The sequence below is a fragment of the Petaurus breviceps genome, unplaced genomic scaffold, assembly GCF_028583685.1.
Source record: "Petaurus breviceps papuanus isolate PSGF00001 unplaced genomic scaffold, PetGlider_PUasm1.0 140, whole genome shotgun sequence".
NCBI lineage: Eukaryota > Metazoa > Chordata > Mammalia > Diprotodontia > Petauridae > Petaurus > Petaurus breviceps.
Window position 1 is genome coordinate 6,014,382 of NW_027185698.1, and position 23,141 is coordinate 6,037,522.

Below are 23,141 nucleotides of genomic sequence, written 5' to 3' on the forward strand. Positions count from 1 at the left end.
TGTGAGGATAAAATAAAATAATATTTATAAAATGCTTTTTAGCACAGTATTTGGCATATTGTAGGCTCTTAAATGTTTCCTTCCTTTTTCTCCTTCATTTATAATAGAATAAGGTCAGTATATTCGGAGGAGGAGAAAGGGAGAGATAGAAGGGTAAATTATCTCCTCTAAGATAGGCAAGAAAAAACTGTTACAATGGAGGGGAAGAGCAAGAAAGTGAAATTCTCATTGAATTTGGCTTAAGGAGGGAATAAAATACACACTCACCTGGATATCTTACCCTACAGGAAAGTAGGGGGGAAGGGGATAAGAGGGGAGATGATAGAAGGGGAGGGAAGATTGGGGGAGAGGGTAGTTAGAAGGACACATTTTTGAAAAGAGACAGGTTCAAACGAGAAAATAGAATGTGAGGTGCAGTATAGGATGGAGGGAAATATAGTTAGTCTTTAACAATATAACTACTATGGAAATGTTTTGTGTAACTACACATGTACAACCTATATTGAATTGCTTGTCTTCCCAGTGGGGGTGAGCGAGGAAGGAAGAAAGGAAAGAATCTGGAAATCAAAGGATTTTTTGTTTTGTTTTGTTTTTTGCTTTTTGGAGAGGGGAAGGTAGGGCAATTTGGTGTTAAGTGACTTGCCCAAGGTCATATAGATAGTTTTGTGTTAAGTATCTAAGGCTAGATTTGAACTTAGGTCCTCCTAACTCCAGAGCTGGTTCTCTGTTCACTGTGCCACCTAGCTGCCCCTGGAAATCAAAGTTTTAAATAACAAATGCTAAAAATTTAAAAAATGATAATAAAAAATATAATAAAGTCAGCACCAAAGTGACTGAGATGTAAAAGGATATAAGTAGTTACTAATGGAGGTGTTGTGGAGAGGGAGGAATGCTAATACGCTATGGATCTATGAGTTGATACCACCATTCTGGGAATCAATATGGAATTACACTAATAAAGTGACTAAAATACCCTTTGATAGGCAAGTTTCCATTGCTAGGAATATACCCAATGGAGGTGAAAGAGGGAAAGCATGACCTAATTTAGAAACCAACATGTTTATGGCAGCACTTTTCAAATGAGCAAAGAGAAGAAAGCAAAATACTCAAGTATTATGCAATGGTTAGACAAATTGTAGTTCATGAATTCAGTGGAAAGATACTAAGCAGATAAACAAAAGGTGACTATGCAGAACACAGAGAAGTATGAATTGGTGCAAGGTGAAGTGAGCTGAACAGATAAAATAGTATGCACAATAACAGCAGCCATGTAAAAAGGAAATAACAAAAGCACCTTTCTGCAAAAGAATACTGTACAATTATAATTGCTAAGTCCTGATGACAAGATTAAAAAACCCTATCTCCCTCCTTTCTTCACAGAAAAGCTTTGTATAAACTTTAAGCCTTACTCAATGGGCTCCTTAGTTTGGATAAACTTTATTTTTTTCTCCTCTCTGGTAATAAAAGAGGAGTGGTGAAAGATAAATATTTGGAAATGATGGTGATATTAAAAGAAATTAAAATGTGGGGAAAAAAGTGAAAAAAGAATAGGATCTCACTAAATAATCTCTGAGATTTATTATTTTAGCACAGTGCCTGGCACATAGTAAATACTATGAAAATGTTAGCTGTTTTCTTATTATTAAAATTAAATCATTATTTATGGATATTATCTCTGTAGTTGCCAATGGTAGTTAAGGGTAGTTGTCAAGGGCTGTACTGAAAAACCAAGAAACAGACAACACTATGGCTAGATTAGTTCATTTTGAGACACATTTCTTTTGGTAGGCTAGGTTTAAACCAGAGAACTAAACTGATTCAGTGTCTGTGGTATCAAAAAAAAATCAAGGTGTAGGAGTTCTAAGATCTGTCCATAATTTATACAACAGTATATTAGTTTCTATAGAGTTATCTCTCTTCCTTAACAAGAAAAAAAAGATAAACATATAAATTATTTTTCTAATCCTTAAAAGTGCTATATAATGTTAGGTATTATTTTTAAAGCACAGATAAGAACACATTAGTATAAGTATCAAATTAAAATTGTAACATTAAAATAGAAAAACTGAAAAATGTTAATAATTATGTAAAATTTAAAAATATGACTATGTTGGAACAGAAAGTAAATATAAAACATCAAACAGTTTCCTTTAATGTATTATATAAAAACCTACGTGTAAGCTTGTTTCTTAAAAAGTTAAGATAAAACTTTAAATATTGAGGGTTTAAAAAATTTCTTATGACCCATAATGCCACAGTTTGCAGTGTAATCATATTTTTTTTACCAATAAAATGTTTAAATATAATTACTTTGAAACTAAAAAGTATACAAGGACTTTAATGACCTCAATCTAATCAAGTTTTGAAATGCTTAGCTATAGTTGACCTTTAGACATTTACTCTAATCAATAACAAATTTTATTTTACACCATAGAAAAGGGCTTTGAATGACATTACCAGGTCATAAGAGAAATTTAAGCCTACCTATTGGATCCTTCAAAATTTTATTAGTATTAGTCTTTGAAGATGTTTTTCATGCAAAATATCCTATAAAATCTGTGACTAAAAATACATTTTTTAAAAAGTCCTAGAATCAAGTTTTGCTTCAGTGTCTACTTCTGATTTTAAGAGAATAAGCTTGTTTTTTTGGTTAAGTAAATAGTTCCTTTGTGATACAAGCTACACAAATTCTACCTTAGTTTCCATAGTGCGAACTATAACTCTACTTTAATTAAATTATTCTTGAGGGAAAAAAGTGTAGGATTTCAAGGAGCGGGTTCTTAGGGACTTCAGTTTCCCTTGTCTACCTTCAGAGTAGCATCTGAACTCTCAAAAATGCTAAAATATGAGTAGTTCTGGAGATTCCTGACAGCAATTGGCAGTTTGGCTATGTTCTCCACTGAGGTAGCCGCAGTATGGGGATGTGTGGAAGGCATACAGGAGCCTAGATAACTGGATAACATACCATATTGATTTAGGGCTGTGCAGTAGCAGAGTGGTAAGAGAGAAGGTCCCTGGAAAGATCAGTGGTTGTTGAGTGGCAACAGTAACACCACCTAACAGGAAAAATCAAGTCAGCTCCCAAGAGATGCCATTTCCAGTTTGCCTTCTCCTGTACCATCTGCATCACTATCACTACACATGGAAGCTAGTATTCTCATTAGTTACACTGCTTCCTCCTCTTGATTCGTGGTTTAGCTTACTTAAATATGGGAATGTTTATAGCACTGGTTTTTAACTTTCAGATTGCTTAGGCTCTTAAATAAATATTTTTTCCCTCTGTAACCAATTTCTATTACAAAGAGTGATTTCATGAGCATGAGCCATTCATGAAATGTTGTTAGGCTACATTGAACATGGCAAGTCACTGATCATTTTCATTTCAACTCCCTCTGATGGGAATCTTACGAAGCCATGCCTTCTCAATTACAGTAGTCATAAACCATAGAGAATAGAAAAAAATGTGGTATTTTCCTAAATTACAGGTATAGACACCATTTTGACTAGAAAAAAGGACTTTTTGTCCTGGGTGGATCATATATTCCACAACTGTTTCAGTTGATGATAGAGTAAGTAACCAGATAATTGTATCAATTACACTAAAAGAAGTTGCAAAGTTGACTATGAAGACATAAAAACTGTATCTTCTTTATAACAAATATTTTTAATATCAAATTTGAAATAATCTCCAAAATCACACACACAATAAAACTTATTCTACTTTTTTTCTGGAACCTTTCCTCAAAATAAAATTTTGTCAGATATAAATTCTTTGTGAAAAATGATTTTTTGAATATGCTTTTTGTGAGTTATGAGAGTTCTACATATCTCAAGTACTCACAGAAATCCTTTGTGGGAGCTTTTTTTACTTACTGTGCAAGCTGTTTAAAATCTTTAAGTCCCCTGCTCATTTTGAGTTGATGTTTCTCAGCCCCACCTGGTACCACTTCTCTTTTTCCTAAGATCTAAGCTTTCTTCCTTTTTTTCCCTGCCTGGAGGATTAAAGTGCTGTGAAGCATGAGTGAAATCCCTCAGAGGTTACTAAAATCCATCACAATTAACTTTGAAGATTAAAAAAATACACAGAGAAAATCACTTTCATTGGTACTCTAAAGTATTCTATATTGCTAAACAAGAGAAAAACTAAAATAATATCCCTTATCTTTCTTCTCTTTACACAAATTAATGAATATCTTTAGCTGATTCTTTCAAGGACTTTAAAGTTATTGAGGTTGCTTCAATTTCTGTTCTTAATTATTAGTGTCTGGGATGTTTATTTTTCCTCAGTAAATTTCTAGTACTAGTAAATTTCCTCTAGTAAATTTTCACTATAGAGACATGGTGCTTAAAGTTCATCATTTCTTACAAATACTATTGAGGATCCCTGTCACATTGTAGAGAAGATATAGAAGCTTGTTTAGGATGTTGAAATTCAGACCACGGTACAGGTGCTGTACTATGAGAGAAAAGTAAGATGAAGTGATCCCTGTGACATATCCAATGAAAAAAAAAATTAAGTATAACCCTGCCTGCCAAATTTCATATTGCCTCAGTAATCCCTTAGATTTGATCATAGCTTCAGAGGGCTCTTAGATATGCTTCTTTAAAATCTCCCTTGAAGCATTTAATTCTCAATGAGGGTTTCAGTTTAAAGTCAGGAAATCTGGATGCTGTTTTGTGTGGGCTCTAAAATGGGATCCTCACTAGCCTGTGTCTTACAGTGTATTCAGGGTTGTTTCCATAATTTCTCAACTGGGATTTTTTTCTTGAGTTCTTTAACTAGAGAACAACAGATCTTAAATTTAATCCCACTGAAATGACTGCTTATTCATAGGCGATTGGAATATTTTTAATGGAATAAAAGCATCATGCTTACATATGACAAAATATTTTTGAATTAAAAGCCAAATGTCAGATGTCTCCAAGGAATTGAACCCAAGTGAGTAGGAAGATAATGGTATTGTGTATAGAAATAGAAAATAGAAAGAGAGAACTATAGACATTATTTTTTTCTTTTAGAGTGTGAGCTTATTGAAGGCAGGAAATGCTTCACTTTTATATGCTTCAGATCTTGCACAGTCCCTGGTACATATTTAATAAAATCTTGTTTATTGATTTATTAATTAAAGGGTCTGAAACAAAGTTGTCAAATGTTGTCTTACTAGTATAAGAGAAGGATATAATCACTGAAGCCCAAAATATAATCAATGGATATTAATGAGGTATTTAACTTATTAGAGCTGTCTATAGTCTGATCCCTTTATGAGGTTGGGAAACCTCTCTGATTGGATCAAGAAGGAAGCAATGGAATTGTCTGGACAAATGAATTAAGCACGAGAGTAACATTGTTTAGGCAGTGTTTTAGGAATACTAATAAGACATCTGTGTGGAGGATGGATAGGAAAGGGGATTGACCAATTAGGAGGTTGTTACAATGTTGTAGGTGAGTGACGGACAAGGGCTTAAACCATAGACCTGTGTGTATATCAAGAAGAAGGTATATATGGAGTTGTTGTGGAAATAGAACCAAGAAGACATAGTAGCAAATTGAATATGCAGGTGAGAGAGCGAAAAGTCAATAAAGACTTAACTTGGGCAACTATAGTGATAGTGGTGCCTGCAACATATAGAGATATTTGGAAGAGAGGTAGGAAGCATAATGCATTGAATTTTTTTTATTAAGTTCGTTATTATGTTCAAAGCACCAGGCTAGGCCCTGGACATGTGGAGATTTTTTTTAAGTTATTGATAAATATTTGGTCAATTGATTTCAAGGTATTTGCAGATGTATTATAAATATAAGTAAGCATTGTTTCAGATGCACTGTTTAAATATATTTACTTATATAAATGTGAATCATTATCAATAGTTTGTAGTTTTTATAACTTTTTCAGTAACAAGAATTTTAGTAGTATAAAAAGTCTATGATTTCATTTATGTAGGTATTTTTACCACTAATTCACACCCCTACTCTCAGTGAGTGCTTTCACAAGTTGTAGTTGTAGAAAACAGAACAAAACATTATATGGTAGCTATTTTAATGGTTTGAGCCTTGCCCATAAGTGTAAGGGAGACACTAGCTTAGCAGGACCTTCCAGAGCTTTTGATCTCCTGGTAGTCTTCCAGAATCCAGGCTCATTCAATATAATAAAAATTACAATTCTAGGGGCCACTAGGTGGTGCAGTCAGTAGTCAGGAGGACCTGAGTTCAAATCCAGCCTCAGACACTTAACACTTTCTAGCTATGTGACCTTGGGTAACTCACTTAACCCCAACTGCCCCTCCAAAAAAAAAAAAAAGCAAAAAAGAAAATTACAATTCTACCTAAATTGATTTACTTATTCAGTGCCATACCAATCAAACCATTATTAAATTATTTTATAGAACTAGAAAAAAATAATAACAAAATTCATCTATAGGGAAGGTCAAGAATATCAAGAAAATTAATGAAAAAAAAAGTGAAGGAATGTGACCTACCAGTACTAGATTTCAAACTATATTATGAAATGATAATCAGCAAAACTATCTTGTACTGGCTAAGAAATAAGAGTGGCTCATCGGTGGAATAGATTAGATATACAAGACACAGTAATAAATGATCATAGTAATCTAGTGTTTAATAAACTCAAAGGCCACACTTTGGGGACAAGAACTCAATATTCAACAAAAAATGATGGGAAAATTGAAAAAACAATATGGCCGAAATTAGGTTTAGACCAATATCTTACAATGGGTACATGATTTAGACATAAAGGGTGATGCCATAAGCAAATTAGGAAATCAAGAAAAAGTTTACCTGTCAGATCTATGGATTAGGAAAGAATTTAGGACCAAACAAGATATAGAGACTATTAGGAAATGTAAAATGCTTAATTTAATTTTATAAAATTAATAAGTTTTTGTACAAACAAAACCAATGCAACTGAGATTAGAAGAAAAGAAGACAAATGGGAAACTTTTTATAGCAAGTATCTTTGATAAAATCCTTGTTTCTCAAGGAAATTTGCAAGAATATAATTTCTCAATTGATAAATGGTCAAAGGATAGGAAGAGGCAGTTTTCAGGTGAAAAAATCAAATCTATCTATAGTCATATGAAAAAATGCCCTAAATCACTATTGATAAGAGAAATGCAAATTAAAACAACTCTGAGGAAGGGAAGGTAGGTGACACAGTGAATAGACCACTGGCCTTGGAGTCTGGAGGACCTGAGTTCAAATCCGACCTCAGACACTTGACACACTTACTAGTTCTGTGACCTTGAGCAAGTCACTTAACCCCAATTGCCTTGCTTTCCCCCTTCAAATACAAACAAGCAAAAAAGACAACAACAAACAAACAGAAATCTCTGAGGCACCACCTCACACCTATCAAATTGGCTAATATGACAAAAAAGGAAAATGATAAATATTGGAGGGGATGTGGGAACCTGGGACTACTGTTGGTAGAGCTGTAAACTGATCCAACCATTCTGTCAAGCAATTTGGAAGTATGCTCAAAGGTCTATCAAACTGTGTATATCCTTTGATCCAGAAATACCACTACTAGGTCTATATTCCAAAGAGATTAAAAGGAAGAGGACCTATTAATGTAAAAATATTTAAAACAGCTTTTTTAGTAGTAGCAAAGAATTAGAAATTGATGCAACACCCATCAGATGGGGAATGGCTGAACTAATTGTGGTATATGATTTTAATGAAATTCTGTTGTGTTATAAGAAATAATAAGGAGTCTGATTTGAAAAAAAAAAGCCTGGAAAGACATATACAAATTGATACAAAGTGAAGTGAGCAGAAGCAAGAGCAAATTGTATACAGTAGAAGCAATATTTTATGATGATCAACTGTGAATGACTTAGTTATTCTCTGCAATACAATGATCAAAGACAATTAGAAAGGACTCATGATGAAAAATGCTATCCACCTCCAGAGAAAGAATTGATGGAGTCTTAATGCAGATCAAAGCATACTATTTTTTACTTTCTTCCTTTTTTAATGTTTCTTTTTCTTTTCTCCATGTCTTCTTTAATGACTAATATGAAAATATGTTTTACATGATAGCACATGTATAACCTACATCAAACTGTTTGCCATCTCAGGGAGGGAGGGCATGTGAGAGGAAGGGAGAAAATTTGGTACACAAATTTTTTTTTAATGAATGTTAAAAATCATCTTTACATGTAATTAGGAAAAATATTATTAAATAATTCAAACTTATCATCATGCCACAATAACATATTAAAGTAAGACTTTAAGAGAGTAAATAATTGTAATTGTTGCAAAGGTTGAGACTGGTCACAAGGTTTTAGAATAAATAATATGTTGGAGTAAATAATGCACTGCAGTCTTGTGATACTTGCCTCCTTTCGGTTACTCCCATGAGACGTTCCATCTTCTTCCATTTTTATCACCTTTTGCCCAGACTTGCACTGATGCTCTCCCTCTTCATCTCGGGCCCCTGGCTTTCCTCAAGTTGCAGCTAAATTCCTTCCTTCTCCAGGAAGCTGGCCCAAATCCTTCTTAATTCTCATGCTTTCTCTCTGCTGATTAGTTCCAATTTATCTAGTATAGAGCTTGTTTGTACACTTATTTATATGTTTTCTCCTCTATTAGACTGTGAATTTCTTGAGAGCAGGTACTCTCTTTTACCTCTTGTTTTGTTTTGTTTTTTAAACCTCTGGCATTTAGCACAGTGCCTCTAAGATAATAGATGCTTATTACATCTTTATTGCCAGACTGGTTATTTTATGCCTACATGAAACTTTCCACATTTGAAACTTCAGTGTTATCCATTTCCTTTCTTCTTCTTCACTTCTCATATCCAGTTACTAAATCCTATAATTTATATTTCTTCAACATCTCTCACATCTCTCTTCTTTTCTCTACTTCGACAGTTGCACCTCATTGGCAGTCCTAACAGATGGCCTTGAATTATGGCAATAGTCAGGTCTTAATGACTTGATTCTCTTCTCTAAAAATCCTTCCTTCATACCACTAATAGACTTACCTTCCTACCTAACTCTAGCAATCCTCTGTACAAAATCCTTCAGTGTTTTCCTATTATCTTATGAACAAAGTTCAAATTTCTTGGCCTTGTACTCAAGACCCTTGATAATCTGGTATTACTATGTCTTTCCCCATCATACCTCATACTACTCCCTTACACTTTTATCTATGTCATTAAATCAGCAAACATTTATTGAGATCCTACTGTGTATCAGGTACTATGCTAAGTGCTAGAGATACGAAGAGAAGTAAAAGATAATTCTTTCCCTCAAGGAGTTTATAATTTAATGAGAAAGACAACAAGGAAGCTAATATATACAAAGCAAGCTATCTAGTTAACAGAGGGAAGGCACTGAAATTAAGAGAAAATGAGGAAGCCTTCTATAGAAGATTGGATTTTAGTTGGGACTAAAAGGAAGTAAGTAGTCTGATCAGAGGAGGGAGAACATTCCAGGCATGATGGACAGTCAGAGAAAATGCCTAGAGACTAGAAATGGAGTATTTTTTTTCAGGAAATAGCCAAGTGATTGGTGTCACTGGATCAAAAAGTATGCCGTCAATTCAAATGTGACTATTATCCATTCCTCATAGATCTCCAGTGTTTCCTGGTGTTTGGTCCTTTGTTCACATTGTTCTCTATTCTTAGAATGCGCCCTGACCTCAGTTCTGCCTGTTGAAAGACAACCCACTCTTTAAGACCTGTCAAATGCCTACTTCTCCAAGAAGGCTTCTAGAAAAGGTCATAGTGTAAAACTTTAAAGGCACTCGATGTAGATTGATAAAGAGGAGGAAGGAAGACATCATTTCAGAAGTAAAAGAATGAGTGCCATCATGTGCTTTTTATGTGTACTACATATATATTTTATCTTAATGAATTATATATAAGCTCTATGAGAGCAAGGGCTTTTTCTTAATTACTTTTGTATAATCTTGGGCACTAAACATAGTATTTTCCACATAGCAAGTATTTAATATAGAAAGTGATCCATGGTAGAAGGCACAGGAGAAAGACTATCTCCTTGTCAGATATGGGTTTCATTACAAGGACTATTTTAAAAGCAAGTTGGAATACTTCCAAAGAAGGGCAACCAAGATTATAATGAAAATAAAAATCAAGCAATATATGGTTTTGTTAAATAAACTAGGTATGTTTCCCTTGAGGTATGTTTACTCTCTGATGAGTTACTTGCCAGGATCACTATTTCTCCAGTTTATCTCACTCTCCTAAAGTTGAAGCTTTCTACCAACTGCCTGACTCAGTGCAGTTATCCTCCTCCCTGATTTCAGTTTGCCTTTATATTTTCCCTTCCTCTATTAGTATATAAGCTTCTTGAGTATATTAACTACGTTGTTTGCTTGAGTTTGTATTCCCAGCTCTTTGCACTGTGTCTGGTACATAGGAAGCACTTAAAAGATAAGTTTATTCTCTCTCTCTCCCTTCCTTCATTCATTCCTCCCTTTCTCCCTTCCCTCTCCTCTTCTCTTCTTTCTAAAACAGTGAAGATATGATGAAATTGAACTAAAGAATGTGTAGAACTGGTTGAAAGCCACATCCAAAAAATAATAATAAGATTTCTTGTTACATTACTCCTAAATTCTTTAAAACTAAAATCAGTATCTTAGCTATGCTAGGCACTAGGTGCAATATATATATAATTAAAATATGACCCTTACTCTTATGCTGCTTATAATTTAGTAGGAGAGACATGGTACATGAAAAATATATAACTCATGTTTTTTTTCTACTTAAAATTCCCTTCTTACTATACTTTACCAGTCCTTAACAATAAACTATCTCAAGAAGCCAAGGAGATTTTAATTTGTTTTCTTTTTTGAATAGATGTAGTCTGTATTTCATTTGGCGTTATAATGGTGATACTAATAGAAAACATCTTCAAATATTTGAAGTTTTTGAATTTTGAATTTCTGTAGGAGAAAGATTAGATGTTCTTTCCCTTGTCCTAGGGGGCAAACTAGGATTAATAAGTTACAGAGAAACTATGTGATGATCAGCCTTCCAATAGGTTTTCCTGTAATGGCGAGCAAAGAAGTACAAAGCACCTTGTGTCAGTTATTTAATTATTTTGCACCTTGTTTCAGTTCAAATTTCTTTTGAGCCTTGCCCATGATTATGTCGAGTCTTTGTTAAGAAACAGAACTTGTGAACCCCACAGTGGGAGGAACTTGCTGATGCAACAGGAAGGGGTGGAACAGGGAGTAGTTAATGACCATATGTAAGGAGAAGTCCAAGCTGGGAGAGAGCAGAACTGAGAAGGGAAACTGTTGTGGAGGCCTGGCACTCTTGTTTGTCTGCTCTGTCTGTGTTGATTTTTGCTTGTGATACTTTGTACAGAAGCCCTGGGACCTTACTGGAAGCCCTGAAAGAGGATTTTCTTGTTTACAGAAGTCCTGGGGGAGGGTTTCAAAGGTCCTGGGACCATATTGATGGTATATGCTGAGTTCTCAGACCTTGTTGGTGGGTCTGTGTTGATTTCACAGCACATAGTGAATTGATGATGGTGCCAGCAATGTGCATGGATGTTATTGTGGCTCTGTTAGGCTTTGTCTTCCCAGAAACAGAATCTGTGAAGGACTTGAGGTGGACTGGACACTGCAAGCTTCAATATGGAACTGGATGAAGAACTGGACAAGGAGCTGAGAGCTACCTACTGTAAATCCAAGTGACAGTTGGGTAGATTCAGGCAGGAGCTGGACCCATGGAAGAGGAACCATGGAATTTGGGAGCCAGCTTCAAGTCAAGATGAAAAGACCTCTCCTTGGGTACTTAATGATGACTCAGATGATCATGATTTGCTGTGGCCTAGGGGTGGGAGAACTTTGTACTCTGTATCTTGTTCCTCTTAAGGACGATTGAATTAAGGATGATTGGAAACTAATCTTCAATCAAGAAGAAAGAAGACTTTTTGACTGAGAGATTAAGACAATGTGACCTAGGGGTCAACTTTGACCTTTGTACTTTGTGCCTCTTAAAGCGTCTTGCTACTTAAGGATGATTGAGTTAAGGACTTATTGAATGATATATTTTGTTTAAAACCTAGGTGGCCACTTTAGTAATGTTGTTATGCTATAACATTGTGAATGCTGTACTTCAGTTTCTGTGAATGTTTTGCTTTAGTTCACTGCTGAATAAATTGAGAATTCACTATACTATGCTATCAGAACCTTAAAGTTGTTCACAGCAGCAGTCCTCTGGAAAGCTATTTGTGCTTGGCTTTATATTTCCTCACTCCATTCTATCTTCCACTCAGTTGCCAAAGTTATTTGCTAATGTACAGGTCTGATCATCACACATGCAAATGCAGGCTCTCTCTCTGTCTCATACACACACACACACACACACACACACACACATTACCATTCAGTAAACTCCAGCTCCCTATTGTCTTCAAGATCAAAGATAAAATCTTCTAATTAGCATTTTAAATTCTTTATAGCTTGACATCTTCATACCTTTATGGTGTTCTTATACTTCCCTCTACACACTTTATGATCCAGACACAGTGGCCTACCTGCTGTTCCTTGTACCTGACTCTCCATTTGCTTTCTCTTCTCCTTTGCATTGTCTGTTGCCCACATAGGAATTCTATACCTCCTCTTCTTTCTCTCTGGCTTCCTTAAAGACTCCTTTCCTGTTTATCTTAGCTATGTATTCCTTGCCCTTCTCCTAGCTACCCTTTAAGTGACTTGAATCAGCTAGTTATGTATGTGTATTAAACCCTGAATTAAGCACTGAGCATATCTAACAGAACTATATATTTTTTTCATTCTACATACTTTCCTTTCATTGAGTTGGAAAGAGATTAAACTGTAAACTTTGGTAACAAAGGTGTGAAGAAATTTAAATTCAACTTCTTATAGTATGGCATACTAAAGGTTTTTACATGAAGCATGTAAATATGCTTTCCCTATATGTAGGAGAAGTCCATTATATTAATGTAAAGTCCATATTTTGTTTATTATAAAGTGCATCTTTGATTATAGGCTGAAATAGCTCAACAGGATAATTCCATTAGAATGTGAGCTCCATGAAGATTGAGTTTTTTTTTTGCCTTTCTTTGTATACTTTTTTTACTGAATGACAAAAGTACACATATACATACAGAGTTAAACAGAGGAAATGGTTTTAATTTGGTGTTGGTCTAAATCAGAAATATCAGGGCTCCTGAGTTCCTTAACCAGATTAAAATTTGATTGAGAAATGTCTAACAAATAAATAAAAATACAATACACTCAAGATAATGTTATTTTGTTGTTTTCTTAGTCAATATGCAGCCCATAGGGATCGACGCCTATTTGAGTTTGACACCATTGGTCTAAATGAATAGAGAGATGTCATGATTTTAATGGAAAAAAAAATAGGATTCAAAATGGGACTGTTCCTTTGAACAAAAATATACAGGAAATCTTATGAGGTAGAAAGCAAGATGAACCAATGTATGGCATGATTCAAAGTTTATATCTTGGCATATCTTGGAATTAATGGCACAATGCTAGTTCAAAGTAAAGGAAGAACCATATCATTCCCCTATTATTAAAAAGAAATGGTTGACTTTGGTTAGAAGGAACAAGTTTGCTAGACTCCAATGTCTTCTCAAGACTACTTAAAAATGCTATCCAAGTAAATATGGACCCTATTTAGGTAAACAAAATTGTATGGTTTAATACCTAAGAATCAAAATTATTTAAAACATGTATTTCTACAGAACTCATTATCCAAGAAAAATGCAATGGAATGAATGCACTGAGAAATCACATTTGTTTACTCTATTTATGAAAAAAAATAGTTATGATTTTGTAAATCAAATAACCCATTATTATTCACTCCAGACTGCCAACAAAGATGACAACCTCTGCCCCATTTCAAGAACTATAATTTTGTGTCATGATAGTATGCCCTTTCTGTTGTTTAATTTGAGCCTATAAATGTGAATAAATATACACATTAGATTATACAACAATAATAACACTGATACAATGATTTATCTAGAGTCATATTAGCCTGAATACATCCTGGCATTCTGATGAATAACTCATATCGCACAGGGATCCTTTAGGGAGTTAGATTCACCTTGAAGGAAAACATATCATGAACCTGTTGTTCTATACAGACACCCCCTTTCCCAGTGGACCAGTACTGTCCAAATATCCCATAAAAAGAACAGAGTTTAATTTGCTCCAACATGCTGTGACTTTATTACCTTGTTGCTCCTCTAGATATAGGGGACCATGTGGGAAATTCTCTTTTCTCTGTGAGAAGCATGTTATTCAGGAAATTATCCTTCTCTGGGACTCTCAAATTTTTGTTCTTCTTGAGGCAAACACTGGGACTAATGCTGCTCAGAAAAACATCCTTATTTTTCTAGAAAGTTAGATTATACAATCATGCTGCTTAGCTAATTTCCTTCACACATACCCCTGCCCACCTACCCCCTTGCCATCAAGGAGACCACATTGCAAGATTCCTAAAATTCAGGCTCCTGGAGAAGCAACCCTTAGGATTCATCATCCTGAAAGCTAGGGATCAGAACATTACAGTGCCCAGACCACATGGATTAGACATATACCTATTTCTCCCCTACCCCCCACACATACACAATGTACTTTCAGGAATTTTGTAGAAGAAACTTAGAAAGAAATAATATCATAAAGAGCTCTTCTAGCTCCCTTTTAAAGCTAAAGCAGAGGAGTGGCTTCTGTCAAGAGTTGGAGGCAATAAGTTCATCTGGCAAGCATTTTCTATGAATAAAACTCACCCTCCAGTATTTGGTAAGAGGTAGCACCAAACATAACAATAACCCAGTGTAATGGCAAGCAAAGAAGTAGTTAACACCTTGTTTCAGCTACTTAATTATTTAGCACCTTTCTTCAGTTCAAGTTTCTTGCCCATGATTATTTGTGAACCCATGTTGCTGATATAACAGGAAGTGGTGGAACAGGGAAGAGCTTAATGACCATATATAAGGAAAAGCCCGGGCTGAGAGAGTAGAAACTAGGAGCAAGCATGGCTCTGGAACCAGTACTTTGTCTGTTTTGATGTTACTTTGTCAGATTCATCTGTAGTTACAGAAATCCTGGGACTATGCTGATGATTTGTGTTGATTTCTCAGACCTTGTTTTTCATTTTCTGTTGATTTCACAGGAAGAAAGTGAATTGGTGATGGTGCCGGCAATGTAGATGAATGTTATTGTGGTTCTGTTAAGCTTTGTCTTCCCAGAAACAGAATCTGTGAAGGATTTGAGGTGAACTGGACACTGTGAGCTTCAATATGGAACTGGACGAGGAACAGGTTGAAAAACTGGACAAGGAGCTGGACAAGAAACTGAGAGCTGCCTGCCCTCAAATCCAGGTGACAGTTGGGCAGATTCAGGCAGGAGTTGGGACTATGGAAGAGGAACCATGGAAGCTGAGAGCCAGCTATGTGGCAGGATGAAAAGACCTCTCCTTGGGTATTTAATACAATTGGAGAAGATCATGATTTTGTGGCCTAGGGGTGGGAGGACTTTGCACTCTGTATCCTGTATCTCTTCAAGATGATTGAATTAAGGGTTATTGGAAACTAATCTTCAGTTAAGAAGGAAGAAGACTTTTTGACTGAGAGATTAAGACAATATGACCTAGGGATGGAGAACTTCAACCTTTGTACTTTGTGTCCATTAAGGAGGCAAGCCTCCTTAAGGATGATTGAGTTAAGGACTTACTGAATGATATCTTTTGTTTAAAACTATGTGGCCACTTTGGTGAAAACTAAGTGGCCATTTTAGTGATAAGTTGTTATGTCATAACATTGTTAATGCTGTACTTTTGTTTCTGTGAATGTTTTGCTTTAATTTATTACTGAATAAATAGAGAGTTCACTATACTATGTAATCAGAATCTTGAAGCTGTTCACAGCAGCAGTCCTCTGGAAATCTGCTTGTGCTTTGCTTTACAGCCGGGCAGTCCAAGGCACTGAGACTTAATAAGGCTGTGTCTTTTTCATCTCAAGAAAGAACTAATAGGTATAGTTACCTTTTAAAGGGAGATGCATCAAAGGTCCCAAACTAAGGCTTACTTAACTGCAAGCCAATGAAGCTGATGAAGGGAAATCTTCTGCATTCAATTCCATATCCATCTAGTTCTCTGTCCATCTGTCTGTCTAACTATCAATTTCTTGAATTATAGAAGAACAGATATTTTAGTGCCAACACCACCAAATTTATACGCTGTGCTTTGCTATAATACTTTTCTGCCATTGTATTTTGTTCTATGTTCCTATAGCCAGTAACCTGGTAGAGATCTTCATTGCAACAAACCTAGACTGTTAGAAAAGCTTCCTAACAGATCTTCCTGCTTTTTCTCTATTTTTACTCCAGTCTGTCCTCCACATAATTGCCAGAAAAATTATTCTTATGCATGCTTTTGGCTATGTAGTTTTCTTCTGCTCAAGAATCTTTGTCTCTCAGGGTGGCTAGGTGGTGCAGTGAATAAAGCACCAGCCCTGGAGTCAGGAGGATCCGAGTTTGGTTCTGGCCTCAGACACTTAACACCCACACAAAAAACCTAGCCATGTAACCTTGGGAAAGTTACTTAACCCTGATTGCCCTCCAAAAGACAAAAAAAAAAATCTTTGTCTTTCCCTGTATTTTACAAAGTAAAATTTAAACCCTTTTATTTAAGGACCTCAAATGGGCATTAGTCTACCTCTCCAGTCTCATCCCATCCTACTTTATTCTAATATAGTCATACTGTTCTAGTCCCTTTTCCTTGAACACACACCATCACTTTCCACCGTTGTGCTATTTTTTTTATTGCTGAAATGCATCCCTTCTCCCATAATTTCTGAATCCCTCAAAACTCTACCTATCATTTAAAACTCAAATAAAATGTCCTATCTTCCATTAAACTTTTCTTGATCTCTTTCATGTTCATCATAGGACTTTTCTTTGTACCTCTATAAATCATTAATTATTATTACATATCACTGTGTATTAAAATTATCCATGAATACATCTTATCCTCTCATTAAGCCATAAATCCATGAGGGTCAGTGGCCATTCCCTATTATACTCTTTGTAGTTTGTCAAACACCCAGCACAGTTTTCTGCATATATTAGGTGTTTAATACATAGATATTTTTAATTGAATTGAAATGCCATGCAAATGCTCAAATCTCCTTGGACTCATAGCTGTCGTTCAATCATTTCTGTCTTGTCTGACTCTGTGATGCCATTTGGGGTTTTCTTGACAAAGATGCCGGAGTGGTTTTCCATGTCTTCTAGCTCTTTTTAAAGATAAGGAAACTGAGGGAGACAGAATTAAGTGACTTTCCCAGAGTCATACAGCTAATACATGTCCAAGGCTGAATTTAAACTTAGGCCTTCCTGATCATAGGTCTGGCTATCTCTCCACTGCACCACCTCGTTACTCTGACTCATAGAATATATAGTAAACAAAAACTTATATTTGTGAGGAGGCCTTCCATTACTTTCCATCTTACTGCTTCCCTCCCCATTTGAGAGGTGGGGGAAGTAGCCCTAGTTAATTTGAATAGGGTATTTTCAATTACTCCCCCACAATGTCTCCAAGTCTTGAATGACTTGGGCAAGGGTGGAAGGTGGGGAACAATTACAGAAAAATTCAGCACTTTGGCAAGGTTTGGGGGAGGAAATATTAAAGAAACATAAGGCTGGATTCACCATGATGCAGTCCACTCTCAAAGACAGAAATTCCTTTGAAGATGAGGGGTATAGGTTTGCATTAGTTCTATGCCACTCCATGAAGAGTAATGAAGTATTTTTCACTCTCTTCACTAAAACTTTCATTGGTTTCTGGTAGTTTATTGTAGTTTCTTTTCATTCACATTGTTTTAATTGTACATATTGTTCTTTTGGTTCTAATTATTTTACATTATATATGTTAATACAATTCTCTGAATTCATTATATTCCTAATTTCATACCATATAATAATTTTCCATTCCATTTATACTCTATATGGTTTTTAAAAATTTGTTCCCCAACTGAATGACACCCATTCCACCCTGATACTCTCTTCTCTCTAAATTTTCAGGGCCTATTTCTCTCCTTCTTCTTCTCCTACCTATCTGACCACTTCTTCTCAACCCCCTTTGCTAAATGCTCATCTAGAACACACTGTCTCCATACCTCTGTGGGAAGTGTCCCATAGTGTTCTCTCCTGGGCCTTCTCTTCTATTTCTGTATTACTCTGTTTGGTGATCTCATCAGCTTCCAAGGATTTGAGTACCATTTCTATGCTGATGATTCTCAAATTTATTTATTGTACTATGACTGCTCTGCTGACTTCCAAACTCAGATATCCAACTGCCCTTCAGATTTCTTGAACTTGACGTCCAGTGACCTCTTACCTGCAATGTGTCCAAAACAGAACTCACTATTTTTCCCCATAAACACTTTCCACCCCCCTACTAGTCTCCCTATTGCTAGAGAGGGCAACGCTATATTCCCAATCCCTCAGACCCACAACCTTCAAGTCATCTTCAACTCTTTATCATCTCTAATCCCCTACATTCAATCTTTTGCCAAAGTCTATCAATTACAACATCTCTCAAATATGTCCCTTTTTCTTTTCTGAAACTGTCGCCTTTCTGGTACAGATCCTTATCACTTCACGCCCAGATTATTGTTATGGACTACTAAAAGGTCTACTACTTGCCTCAAGTCTCTCCCCACTCCAATCCATCCTCCATGAACCATCAAAGTGATTTTCCTAAAGTACAAATCCAACCATGACACCCCTCTGTTCAATAAACTCTACTGGTTCCCTATCACCTCCTGGATCAAACATAAAATACTTTGCTTTTTAAAAAAAATCCCTTCGTAACCCAATCTCCTTGTAACTTTGTAGTCTTTTTATACCTTAGTCCCCAAAATGTACTCTTCAATCCAGTTACACAAAAATCCTTGCTGTTCTACAAATAACAAACTGTATATTTAGGTAATAGGCATTTTCCCTGGCTGTCCCCCATGTCTTACAAGGCTCTCCTCATCTCTGTTGACTGACTTCCTTTAAGTCCCAGTTACAAACTCATTTTCTACAGGAAGACCTTTCCAAACCCTCTAATTCTAGTGTCTTCACTCTGTTAATTATTTCTTGTATCCCCTTATGTCCTACTGAGACAGGTCTCTTCTTTGAAAGTGAATTTTTTTTCTATTAACACAATGTTTTTCAAGAGACATAGGTTTAGTTCCACCCTCAGACACCTGTTAGCTGTGGTAGCTTGGAAAGTTAATGAACCTCTCAGAGTTTCATATGGATCATCTTTAAAATGGGGGGGAATAATTCTTAAATGTCCTATTCCGTATGGTTATTATTGGGGAAAGCACTATGAAAAATTGTGGTTTATGAGAGTATGAGTTAATAAACAAAATTAGTAAATCGCTCTGAGAAAACATATGGCCTGCTGATATCTATGCGGAATATCAATGAAGAATTGATGATTGACAGAAGTGACTGCCAATACCTGCTGAGGGCAGCAGGAAGCTGCAGGATGGTGCCACCTGCTGGTACCTGAGTAGAGCTACTTTGGAATTAATGCTCAGGAAACCTGCCAGTTTAGAGTCCTACCTAATCTGTGACTATAATTTACTGAGGTGATACAGATCTCTGGGGAAGGGTTGCTAAATAGAGAGTAACAATATTTTCCACAGTCCCTAGCAAGTCTGTTGGTGCCTTCTTCCACCTATAAATAGAACTTTTTTCGTTAATCTTTGAGAGGCATCTAGATGGGTTATAGATTTTTCAATATGGAATGAATTCAGATCCTGATTCAAATACTAGCTGTGGGATCCTGAGCAATTCACTAAGCCTCTTTTTGCCTCAATGTCCTTATCAATATAAAAGGGAATAATAGTAGCATCTACCTCAGTGTAGTAGTGAGGAGAAACTGAAGTAATATTTCATCACTTTGCAAATCTTAAAGCACTATATAAATACTATTTTCATTATAATCATCATCATCATTACTTTGTGAAGTATATACATGTCAGTGAATGGTGCCAATGTCCTAGTGTCCCAGGTTGGGAGATAGAGTAAAAGGATTCTATGAGTCAGAGATATGAAAAGGGCCACAATATTTAGGTCTTTTTGTTTTGTCAAAGCCTCCAAAACAAGTGTTATATTTGAAATGATAGCTGAGAGTGGGCTTTTTTTTAGATAATCACTTTTTGAGACATTTTGAGATTGTACTTTTAATTTGTGGTGTCATAGCATCCAACATAAAAGGATTGGAGATTCTGAGTTATAAAGGATTTCAGAGACAATTTGATGCGATTCCTTAATTTTACAGCTGGGAAAACTGATGTTTTATATTCAAAAATCATCATTTTAGGCATATTTTTGACAATAGAAGCTATATATAATATTTAATGTATATGGCATATAATGCACAATGACTTTTTTATTTCAGCACTATAAAGTACATATTCCTTGTTCAAAGGAGTTGTAGCCTTTTTTTGTTTTGGTCATCAAACATTGAATGGTAGGCTTAACAATGATGACCAAAAAGTCAGTGTAACAAATAGCCATGATTATAATCTGTCAGAAGATTGACTAGGGTATAACCTTCAAACGTTCTTGATCAAATACAGATAAAGACAATGTTGGTGTATTAGAATTATTATGTAGCTGTGTGATCTTTTGGAAGCCATTTAACTTTTGAGTACCTATTTCCTCTTTTGTAAAAATAGCTATATATGCATATATATATATACACATATATATACACACACATATATACATATGTGTGTGTATATAGCTAGGTGGCAAAGTAGATAGAGTGCCAGGCCTCGAGTCAGGAAGACTCACTAATCTTCCTGATATCAAATCTGGCTTCAGAAACTTGCTAGTTGTGTAACCCTGGGCAAGTCACTTAACTTTGCCCTATTTTCCTCATCTATAAAATGAATTGTAGAAGGAAACGGGAAATCACTGTGCTATCTTTGCCAAGAAAATCCCAAGAGCAGGCACAAAGACTCAGACATGACTGAAATGACTGAACAACAATATAAACACACATATATTTAGATATAGATATAGATATTGCTGTCTATTCCCACTAGATTTTGGTGAAGATCAAATAAGAAAGTGTATGCATAGCCTTATATAATCATGAGAAATCCACATTATTTTCACTATCATGTGTTGTTTGTAGTATTATTCATATTTAGACTTTATAGAACTTTAAGAAGCTAATTTTAAATGGATTGACATATCAACGAATGAAGATAGCTTCTACCTATTTAAAAGTGAAGAAAAAATTTCCAAGTGCTGAATGAAGCTAATGGATTATAAAACATTTTTAATTAAGCCCAGCTATAGCTAATGGGATGAGAAACTCAGCTTTGCCATCAATAGCACAATCAGCTTCTGGAAAATTTTATCAAGATCATGTATGTGTCACATCAAATGTTGATAGTTGATAAAGTCTTTAATAATGTGATCTTAGAATCAAACAGTATCGAACTTTTTCAAGGCTAGTTGTTTGAGAATTGTTGTCACCAGCATGTGAAAATAGTCTTTTTTAAATGCTAGTTGATAGCAGGTGGTCAAACATATGGTGGTAAGAATACAGGTTTTACCAGCAAACCAGAGATCAATTTAAAATACTGTGACATATCTGTCAATATCGAAGACCTGCCTACAGATAACAGACGCTATTGGTGTCAGTCAGCAATGGGTGGCCACATCCAATAAAAGTCTCACATTGATTGTGATGCAATGTGTAAGAATGATAGGGTTATCCTTATGAACAATGTTGTACCCATTAATCAAAGATTAGTTTATCCTTGCCACCCATATTGAAAGAAAATAGATTTCTTTTCTTCCAACCACGAGGAGACCTATACTTTTCATTTCTAAGTTACTTCTGTGTCATAATAAAATTACTAGAAAGAGAGGCATTAACTCTTTACATCAAACTAGCTTAAATTTTATAAAGCATTACGATTTATGCACTTTAACAGCTATTAACCTCCCCCAGACACTCTAAGGTTGGTAGGAAAAGTATTATTGTTTCCATTCTACAGAACATAGATTATAGATTTAGAGCTGGAAGGGATCTTAGGGGTCATCTAGTCCCACCCCCTCATTCTAGAGATGAGTAACTGAAGACTAGAGATATTAGATGACTTGACAAAAGTCAAACAGAAAGTAAGTAGCAGGACCTAAATTTAAATCTACGTCTTCTGACTTTTCCTGTGGTATTCTGCTGTGACTGGAAGAGTATGACAACATATGTTAACCTGAGACTTAGAAAATTTGTGACATGCCCGAGTTCTCACTCATGCTATATACAGCATGGTAGAGTCAGAATTTATAAACTCTAGAGGTAGAATGGACCTTAGAGATTATTTTAATGAAATGCCATAGTTTATAAGATTAGGCAACTGAGACTCAAAGAGGTATAGGTATCTATTTGAAACCACAGAGGTACTAGGTAAAAGAGTAGAGATTTTAAAGCAGGACCATAGATCTAAAGTGCCTTGATCTGTAACACACTACAGCACACTGCCACTTTTTAGATGACTAGGCTATTATTTAGACATAGGAGGACAGAATTAATAAATTTCAATGAGAATTTCAATTATTGTCATGGAACAGGGAAGTTGCTCTGTGTGTGTGTGTGCATACATGCAAAAAATTGATGCATGAATTTCAGGCCATTTCATCCCATTCCAAAATGACATGTCAATCTGACAAATAAATATTGCTCACCTTGTAAGGCCAGTACCATAGGGCCCTAGGGACCTGATAGAATTCATTGCTTCCCTAGGGAGTAGGGGAGTTAGAAGAATAAGTAAAGAGAGAGAAATAGTAAGAAAGATGGGAAAGGGAGTATTGAATTACGAGTTACTTCTGTCCCTAGCTTACAGGGAATCTAAAAGCTTATCAGAAAAGTGAGGAACCTCAGAGAGAGTCAGAGGCTTAGAAGCAGAGACTGAAAGTATTATTTCTGGGTTTGAACTAAGACATATATGTATGTATATATATATATATATATGTGTGTGTGTGTGTGTGTGTGTGTGTATCTATGTATATACATGCACATAAGGGAGAGAGAGAGAGAGAGAGAGAGAGAGAGAGAGAGAGAGAGAGAGAG

The 23,141-nt window shown here is 35.5% G+C and overlaps 1 pseudogene; it reads left to right on the forward strand.

Moving 5' to 3' along the window:
* The first annotated feature begins 15,291 nt into the window (after window positions 1-15,291).
* Window positions 15,292-23,141, forward strand: part of LOC138151260 (eukaryotic translation initiation factor 3 subunit C-like) — a 31,545-nt pseudogene continuing 23,695 nt past the window's right edge.